This window comes from Candoia aspera, chromosome 2 (assembly GCF_035149785.1).
Source record: "Candoia aspera isolate rCanAsp1 chromosome 2, rCanAsp1.hap2, whole genome shotgun sequence".
In the NCBI taxonomy this organism is placed as follows: Eukaryota; Metazoa; Chordata; class Lepidosauria; order Squamata; family Boidae; genus Candoia; species Candoia aspera.
The window spans coordinates 178,999,020-179,008,805 of NC_086154.1; the positions used below are offsets into that span (position 1 = coordinate 178,999,020).

At 39.9% G+C, this 9,786-nt stretch overlaps 1 long non-coding RNA gene across 1 annotated transcript; it reads left to right on the forward strand.

Annotated features, from left to right (window-relative positions):
• Positions 1-1,830: 1,830 nt before the first annotated feature.
• LOC134491307 (uncharacterized) lies at positions 1,831-4,256 on the forward strand. Its single transcript, XR_010067307.1, has 2 exons — positions 1,831-2,692; positions 2,786-4,256. It is a non-coding gene; the product is annotated as an uncharacterized LOC134491307 (long non-coding RNA).
• The last annotated feature ends 5,530 nt before the right edge of the window (positions 4,257-9,786 follow it).

A 9,786-nucleotide genomic window follows, 5' to 3' on the forward strand; every position in this document is an offset into this window, starting at 1 on the left:
TAGACATGCATAAATAAATACATGATTAAGCACTAACCCCAAAGAGTGAGAGGGACACACTATTCTATAGCTTAGATAATCGATGTTGCCCTAAAATGCTTGCTTGCTTGTAAAAGCAAAAAGGGGCATTGTCTCCCAACGCCCAAGAAAGCACCATAGAGAAGAGATGCAATCGCTCTCGTGTATCTGGGGGGTACAATTTTATAATTTAATTGTATTAGAAAGCTGCCTCCCCCTCATTTTCAGAGCTGAGGAAAAGTAATACTTCTCCCTGCAGTGTTTTCTTTTTCTTAGCCTTCTTAGTAGAATTTGCAGCTTTGCTTACTCCAAATTGCAGCACGAACTTCAGATTTCCAAGAATTGTTAGACTTCCTTGTGTCTCATTGAAGGGAAGGGAATGTTTGTATTTCTGAATTAGGCAAGTGGACTTTGTCGCATAATCCTTCGTTCTGTGGGAATAAGAATAGATCAGCTGTCTTCCTTCTGCTCCGATCTGTTCATCCGCCTGGATAAATATAGTAGGAGCCAACTCGGGAACTAAGCAGACCAGACTAAGATGTATGCTCCTGCGTGTCCAGCTTCATTAGGATAGTCATCGATGTACCACACTTGAGCGAGGAATGAGATTTATGCTAGCTCTGAATTTTTTACCCTGCGCCAAACTACTGTCCCTCCCTACCCCTATTTGTAATCTGGGTATAATTACCAACTTTACAGGATACAGCAATGTTTCTCAACCGTGGCAACTTTAAGACGTGTGGACTTCAACTTCCAGAATTCCCCAGCCAGATGAAGTCCACATGTCTTAAAGTTGCCACGGTTGAGAAACATTGGCATACAGTATTCAAGTTGGACTTTCTGAATCCTGTAGTAAATATTTGCCTGCTGGGGGGAGACCCTAACAGATTCTTTTAAAGTGTTAACTTATGCAATTATACTGTTTGGCTGAGGAAACTACATGGGTGGCGAAGGAAAAATTGCCTTTTTCTCCCAAGACTTTACTCATTCATTTTTACCCCAGCTATGGCTGCTTCTGCCTTTCCCACACAGATGCGTATAGATCAGGTGGATACTTTTTTGAAAGATACTAGCAGTTAAAACTTGGCAGTCAATTTGTTACGAGCAAGGGAATAGTACCTTACCACAGTAATAGACAATGGATCAGGTTTATTGCTGGGGTTTTAAGCAATCCTTCTGTTTTTGTGTCAGTTGGCAAAATCTATAATAGTTTATGGAAATGACAGATATATTACTAAGGAAAAAAAATACAAACTTCTAAAGAGACAGTGACGATTATGTCATACGAAGTTCTTATCTATGTAATTTTCTATGTCTGCATAACAGATGGCACCGGGGCAAATCTGCTTACCCAGTTGTCAAACGGGCCAGTCCCAGTAGACAATCTCTCCCACACGTTTGAGAGTTGCTACCACCTGGCCTCCATAACCAGCACATGAGGACTTTTGGAATAAAATCCTGGTATATCTAACCAATGCTAGATTTAGACTTGGTAAGGCTCTAAGCTATGTAAAGCTTGGAGTCCTTTGCTAAAAAGTTACACCAGAAGGTCTCACAAAGGCGCATACCAAAACAGGATCCTGGATCGCCACAAAAGAATTGGAAACCCAGCTGCCTTCTAATTTAATTGCAATGTATTTAAAGTGAAAAATATAAATTATTTTCAAATGAATGCATTTACTGATTACATATTTATCATTTGGCTGGCTTGGTGTCTCTCATAAATTACAAAATAATATGCCCTGGAAACAATACTTAAATGTAACTTTTAAAATAATTTTAAGATATATATACAAAATGCTGACAAAATAATCAGGATCACTTTTATTAATACGTAATAATGTACTTATTTGCAAAATCAGAAAACTGATGTCAGATACAATTTAAAACATTTTCTTTCTTGATTTCTCAAAAGCAAAATCATTCTGAAATTTTGTGAGGCCCTAAGCTGTAGCTTGTTTAGCTTATGCCTAAATCCAGCACTGTATCTAACTAAACACATAGATGGTTTCCAAGCATTGTGAAAAGAAGTGACCCTTCAGGATTAGGTTGGGGCTTATGTAAAATGTTGCCAGATGCTTGATAAATGTTTTTGCTTCATGGGACAAACCTCTTATTCTGGAGTGATTTCTTTTCACAAAATAAAAACCTTTTAAAAGGCGGTATGTAAATAGTGCTTTGCCCCAATACTTCGGTAAACATAAAGCAGGAGTGATTTTTCCTCTCTGAATCGTACACTGAAATGTAAATTTCTGAACATTTTTTCCTGGCATTTTACAATTAGTCGTAGAGGGCATCTCTATCTACGCTGAAGTCTGCGTTTGGAAAGCAATCATACTTTAAACTAACTCTCAGCATTTAGAGATGTCCTGCTGTGTTGGCCTCTCAACTCCCAGTGCTTATTCCAAAGATAACTTACAGTTCTATTGAAATCCATATTTTGGCTTTTCCACATGCTTTTTAAAGTTTTAAAGGAGATTGTAACGTAGTTACGCATTTACTGAATTGTACCACAAATGGTATTGCCTATTATGTACTAATAATAGCGTGCATCTTAAAAAGGAAAAAAGGCCCTCTGAGTGTGAGAACATTCCTTTGCCATCCAACGGTTAAGTTAATTACAGCTTTAACAGGAGTATTGAATGATGTACTTGAGACCCTGGCTAGAAATTGTGTTGACCGTGTAGGCCGGTGTTTTTCAACCTTGGCAACTTTAAGCTGTGTGGAATTTAACTCCCAGAAGTCCACACAGCTTAAAGTTGCTAAGGTTGAGAAACACTGGTGTAGACATAAGAACTGGGCCCAGGTTGAAAATTCCTTCCATGAGTCTTAGGAAGGCTGTGGCTTTATGGGGCATCATCATCAAGTAGAAAAGAAAGGAACATAGGAAGTTGCCTTAAATCAGATCCTTGAGCCCACTCAGTTTTCAGGAATATTTCACAAAGCACCACTGAGAAATATCTGAGACTTTCAGCTAGCAAACCAGGCAGCAAACTCTCTGCTGTTTGTTTTTGTAGGAGGTTACTGGCTGGCTGGCTTTTTTCTGTATCTCTAGCTTTTAAAATCTTGATCGGCTCCCTCTGCCATCAACTGCCAGCAAGAGGCACATATGGCCATCAGCAGCCTACTTTCCCCTCAAGCTGGCACCAGGCAACTTCTCTCTGAACATGCATGTCCTGCTCTAAATAGAGATGCAACTCCAACATGGGAGTTACTGTAAACACATTGTTGAAAGAGACCCTATTCAGCTTGTGAAGCTGCTTCAGACAGTCTGTTTTGTCTCTGAAAGAACCGGCTGCAATAATAATAGAAGAAAGGTTGCAAAACCTAGCTCAACTCTTCCTGTATCCTTGTGGGCACAAGACAAATGGAACTGCTGCTGTGAGGCTTAGCAGCAAAGCAGAAGCAACAAACTTGTGCAATGCTTCCACAGCAAAGACCCTTACATGCCAGAGTTCAGAGGACATACCATTGTAGCTTAAGGTTAGATACAGATGTACTCATTGTGCTAGCTTGCTTCTCTACACCATCTCTCTACTGGGATTGTGTAAGGCTATTGTATTATCATCCCTTGCTAGCCAGAAAAAGGCATGGGAAGGGGGTACAATAAACCTTAAATAAGTGTGTTCAAACCTATTTAAATAAATTATACTGTATGCTGGAGGCAGACATCCTAACTGAATGTGATCTAGCTGATTCAGTCAGGTATCATCACAGCTGAACATAAGTGACTTGGCATGTCATCCGAACCACATCCATCACGGCAATATAAAAATTAGCTGTTATTCCTTGACATGCATTCCATTAAAGACCTTCAGGTATCTGAAATTGAATCTCACATTCCCCAGGGATCTGTTCATTTCCACCTGAACAAAATGCACAAGTGGATTTCTCTTTTTTATCAGATTTGGGGGATCTAGGGGCATGTTCCAGCAGAAAGTATTCCTGTGCATGCCATACTTTGCACCAGCACTATGAAGTGAGGCTTGCCAAATAATTTTTTCCAGTGAATTTTGTCCAGGTGCTAGCATGGTAATTCTATTGTGTGCTTTTTAAAAAGAGAATATGCTGTGTACAAAAAAAGATTGTGTGCTGTGTTTCTTATGTAGTTAATATTTTGTGGGGAGGAGGGAAGCAAAATAATTTATAAAATGTGGGAGATTCTTTGTGTATCTTTATGAATACAGTTTCTTTTGACAAAAGGACAGATCCAATAAATGTATTTTTCTCTACCAGTATGCTGGTGTTTCAGTGTATGATGTTGGACTAGATCAGGGTCCCCAAACTCTTCAGCTCATTGATCCCTTCATTAAGTTTCAGATTTTTTGACTCCCAAACATTTATTATATGAAAATAATTTAGTAAATACTACTTTAATAGTACTATGAATAATAATGATACAACAACATCGATCCCTTGAATAGTCCCATCAACCCTTGGGGGGTCCATATTGACCACTTTGGGGAACCCTGGACTAGATAATCCCTGGAATGTCTGTTAATTTCCCACTTCCTTCCAGATCTCTGAATTCGCTGAAGAAAGCTCATCAAACCTTTTAATTCTTCAGGATGGGGTTGGGGGGCAATTCCAATGTTAATATTGGGAAGAATACGAACAATGGCAAGCAAATGATTATGCATGTTAGTATCAAGTTAGCAATTTTTCCAAGGAATTCCAAAGCAGGGCCTATGGAAACAAACTGAAGCATATTTTGGAAGAGAATTTTTAAATGTGAGTAGAAATGCTGGTTTTCCAATAATAACTTTTTTCAGTTTTGAAAGCAGACCTATGTTCAGGGTTCATGTTAAGCTGAAGGCAACATTCTGAAAGACATTCTTGGGCTCCATTGCAGTCTATGGCCATTGCTACATTTCCCGTTCCAAATAATTCAAAGTACTGTATTGTTTACCACCAAAGAGCTAGAGATCTGTAAACTCCCTTTTTTAAACCTTGTTTTAAAAATAGTCATCTGCTGCTACTGTCAATTCTAATCTGGTTCTAATACAACACCACCCAAAATAAAATAGCTTAAAGCATTCGTGATTTTTTTTTAGTCTTTGCTGTTTTCCACTGTGGTTAATTGATTGCTTTACAACATTTTTACTTTTGCAGTTCCTTTGTGTTTTATGCCTTAATATTTAACTATAGGATAATTACACATTTTAAGAATTTGTAACATTTGAACTGGTGATAAGTTAGTAAAACAGGAGCGAAATGTTTTTTAAATTAAGCTGTGAAGATCTTTCATTTGATTCCTGTTCTCCAACACACAGCAATGAATGCCTACTAACAGTATGGCCATTGAATTGTCAGACAGTCACAGTGCCATAATCCACTTTGTGTTCATGAATGGGCTGGTTCATAGTTGGTAAACCCTATGGCAAGCATGAGTGGATATTCAAGTACCATTAAACGTGGAATCAACAGGAATGACTTGTATCCTAGATAATTTTCCTGCAGCAGTCCTGTGCAATACTACACCCGCTCAACTGTAAATCTTAAACTGCCTTCTTTGCCATTGGCTAAGCATAATGTATGCTTAGCAGTGTGGCAGATTGCTGGAAAGTGTTTGGCCCAAGAGATCAGAAAAAACACACACCAGGCATTTCTATAAAAATAAATGTATTTACAGAAAGCATAAAAATTTACAAGCTCACACTGAGCTGGACTGGAAGGGAGGCGCAAAAAGGAAACTGAAACTGAAACAAGCCCAGGCAAATTCCATTCCAGGCAATCAGCAGCTTTACTTTATATGGTCATTCTTTTCACACCCAAACTGAGGATACTTAACCTGTTTGACCTGTTCACCCTGCCAGAGTGATTTGTTACCATAGTAACTTAATTCCTCTACAGCCAAATTTCTCCAGAAAAAACAAATACCAACAAACAGAGCATGTATATGTGAGCCAAATACTGACACTTGCCAGTTGGGATTTCTTGAGCAACTACTGTATGTCTCAGCCAATCAGTATGCCTGCTCCAAATTCTGAACTTGTTACTTTCGTGTATTTCAAACTGACTTTTTATTCTTTATCCTTCATAGATTGGGTATGAAAGCTTTAGACAATGCAAGGGAGTTTGCACATGCTTCAGGAGCACCAGCTTTGGTTACACTACTTTTTCAAAATACATTTTCTTTCTGCTGAACGATTCCAAACTCTCAGGCATGCTACACCAGAAAAAATGATAGAAGCCAACTCCTGAGTTTTGAGGAGCTTTTAATAACAAATATTCTTCACTTTTAAAATACTGCCAAATGTTAAGTTATAAAATAACTTATATGGACAAGTAGTGATCCTCCCTATGTTGATAGGTTCCAACTTCAATCACTCCTAGCCTATTCTTAGTGCTGCGGTGCACAGGAGGCTACTAACTCCATTTAATGGATGACTCCAAAATCACATTTCTCATTCCATGCTTTTTTGGGGGGGGTGGGGGGTTAGATTAAGAATGTGGCAATATCTGATAATTTGTGTAACTTGCTAATTTGTGTAACTTGCACAAAAAAATTACTTGAACAGCTAGGAGCACATGATGCAGGTGTAGTCATTACACCTTATGTAAGCATAAGTGAGTCCAGAGATTAGTTCCATCCGGAAGACCTGAAAACAGGAGCAGTTTCCCAGAAAAATAAAAAATCTTACAGAGCTCTTCTTGGGTTGTAACAATGCAGGGAGACTTCCAATCTTGAAGAAGGTGGTGTGATGATGCTAACAATAGTGGAATCAAATTAGCCCTTTGAAATATAGGTTATGGAACTTATGAAGTTGGTTGGAGCATGTTAAGCACTATCTTACAGAATGACTATCATGGCAAAAGGGAGAGTTATTCACAAAATGGCAGTGCCCGTCATGGTAACCAAACAGAAAATGCCCAGATGGCACAGTGGTGAAGCTCTTTCCAATCTCCCTGAATTGTAACATGTTTATGTTTGCTCATCCATCTATAATTTTCCAAAAACACCTGTCAAGTCTGTGTGGGGCCTAGAGACAGCCTTGAAAAAAATACTAGGGGCAGGCACTTTGCAACATGTCAGGGTTTCCATTTGTTACTAATACTACTATTTTAATATTGTTGTTTATTCGTTTAGTCGCTTCCGACTCTTCGTGACTTCATGGACCAGCCCACGCCAGAGCTTCCTGTCGGTCGTCAACACCCCCAGCTCCCCCAGGGATGAATCCGCCACCTCTAGAATATCATCCATCCATCTTGCCCTTGGTCGGCCCCTCTTCCTTTTGCCTTCCACTCTCCCTAGCATCAGCATCTTCTCCAGGCTGTCCTGTCTTCTCGTTATGTGGCCAAAGTATTTCAGTTTGGCCTTTAATATCATTCCCTCAAGTGAGCAGTCTGGCTTTATTTCCTGGAGGATGGACTGGTTGGATCTTCTTGCAGTCCAAGGCACTCTCAGAATTTTCCTCCAACACCACAGTTCAAAAGCATCGATCTTCCTTCGCTCAGCCTTCCTTATGGTCCAGCTCTCGCAGCCATATGTTACTACAGGGAACACCATTGCTTTAACTACGTGGACCTTTGTTGTCAGTGTGATGTCTCTGCTCTTAACTATTTTATTGAGATTTGTCATTGCTCTTCTCCCAAGGATTAAGCGTCTTCTGATTTCCTGACTGCAGTCAGCATCTGCAGTAATCTTTGCACCTAGGAATACAAAGTCTTTCACTGCTTCTACATTTTCTCCCTCTATTTGCCAGTTATCAATCAAGCTGGTTGCCATAATCTTGGTTTTTTTGAGGTTTAGCTGCAAGCCAGCTTTTGCACTTTCTTCTTTCACCTTCATCATAAGGCTCCTCAGTTCCTCTTCGCTTTCAGCCATCAAAGTGCTATCATCTGCATATCTGAGATTGTTAATGTTTCTTCCAGAGATTTTAACTCCAGCCTTGGATTCCTCAAGGCCAGCTTGTCGCATGATGTGTTCTGTATACAAGTTGAATAGGTAGGGTGAGAGAATACAGCCCTGCCGTACTCCTTTCCCAATCTTAAACCAGTCCGTTGTTCCGTGGTCTGTTCTTACTGTTGCTACTTGGTCATTATACAGATTCTTCAGGAGGCATACAAGATGACTTGGTATCCCCATACTACTAAGAACTTGCCACAATTTGTTATGGTCCACACAGTCAAAGGCTTTAGAATAGTCAATAAAACAGAAATAGATGTTTTTCTGAAACTCCCTGGCTTTTTCCATTATCCAGCGGATATTGGCAATTTGGTCTCTAGTTCCTCTGCCTTTTCTAAACCCAGCTTGTACATCTGGCAATTCTCACTCCATGAACTGCTGAAGTCTACCTTGCAGGATCTTGAGCATTACCTTACTGGCATGTGAAATGAGTGCCACTGTTCGATAGTTTGAACATTCTTTAGTGTTTCCCTTTTTTGGTATGGGGATATAAGTTGATTTTTTCCAATCTGATGGCCATTCTTGTGTTTTCCAAATTTGCTGGCATATAGCATGCATTACCTTGACAGCATCATCTTGCAAGATTTGGAACAGTTCAGCTGGGATGCCGTTGTCTCCTGCTGCCTTGTTATTAGCAATGCTTCTTAAGGCCCACTCAACCTCACTCTTCAGAATGTCTGGCTTTAGCTCACTGACCACACCGACAAAGCTATCCCCGATATTGTTATCCTTCCTATACAGGTCTTCTGTATATTCTTGCCACCTTTTCTTGATGTCATCTTCTTCTGTTAGGTCCTTGCCATCTTTGTTTTTGATCATACTCATTTTTGCCTGGAATTTACCTCCAATGTTTCTAATTTTCTGGAAGAGGTCCTTCCTATTCTATTGTCTTCTTCCACTTCCGCGCATTGCTTGTTTAAAAATAATTCCTTATCTCTTCTGGCTAACCTCTGGAATTTTGCATTTAATTGGGCATATCTCCCCCTATCACTGTTGCCTTTTGCTTTCCTTCTTTCTTGGGCTACTTCTAGTGTCTCAGCAGACAGCCATTTTGCCTTCTTGGTTTTCTCTTTCTTTGGGATGTATTTTGTTGCCGCCTCCTGAACAATGCTGCCAACTTCTGTCCAGAGTTCTTCCGGGACCCTATCTACTAAGTCCAGTCCCTTAAATCTATTCTTCACCTCCACTGCATATTCCTTAGGAATATTAGTGAGCTCATATCTAGCTGATCTGTGGGTCTTCCCTAATCTCTTTAGTCTTATCCTAAATTGTGCAAGAAGAAGTTCGTGATCTGAACTATAGTCAGCTCCAGGTCTTGTTTTTACCGACTGTATAGATGTCCGCCACCTTTGGCTGCAAAGGATGTAGTCAATCTGATTTCGGTGTTGTCCATCTGGTGAAGTCCATGTATAAAGCCGTCTCTTAGGTTGTTGGAAGAGAGTGTTTGTTATGCAGAGTGAGTTGTCTTGGCAAAATTCTATCAGCCTATGTCCTGCTTCGTTTTGTTCTCCCAGGCCATGCTTCCCTGTAATTCCAGGTGTCATTTGACTGCCCACCTTAGCGTTCCAGTCTCCCGTGATGAAAATAACATCTCTTTTAGGCGTGTTGTCCAGTAGGTGCTGCAGATCCTCATAGAACTGCTCTACTTCAGCTTCTTCAGCATCTGTGGTTGGGGCGTATATTTGGATCACTGTGATGTTAGATGGCTTGCCCTGAATTCGAATTGAGATCATTCGTTTTTTGGATTGTATCCAAGCTATATATATATATAAATATAGGAGTCTTTTAAGAAATAGAAGTCAGATAGGACACCTCAGAAGCACACAGAAGAGATCTATGGTCATGTTGCTGACCATAAA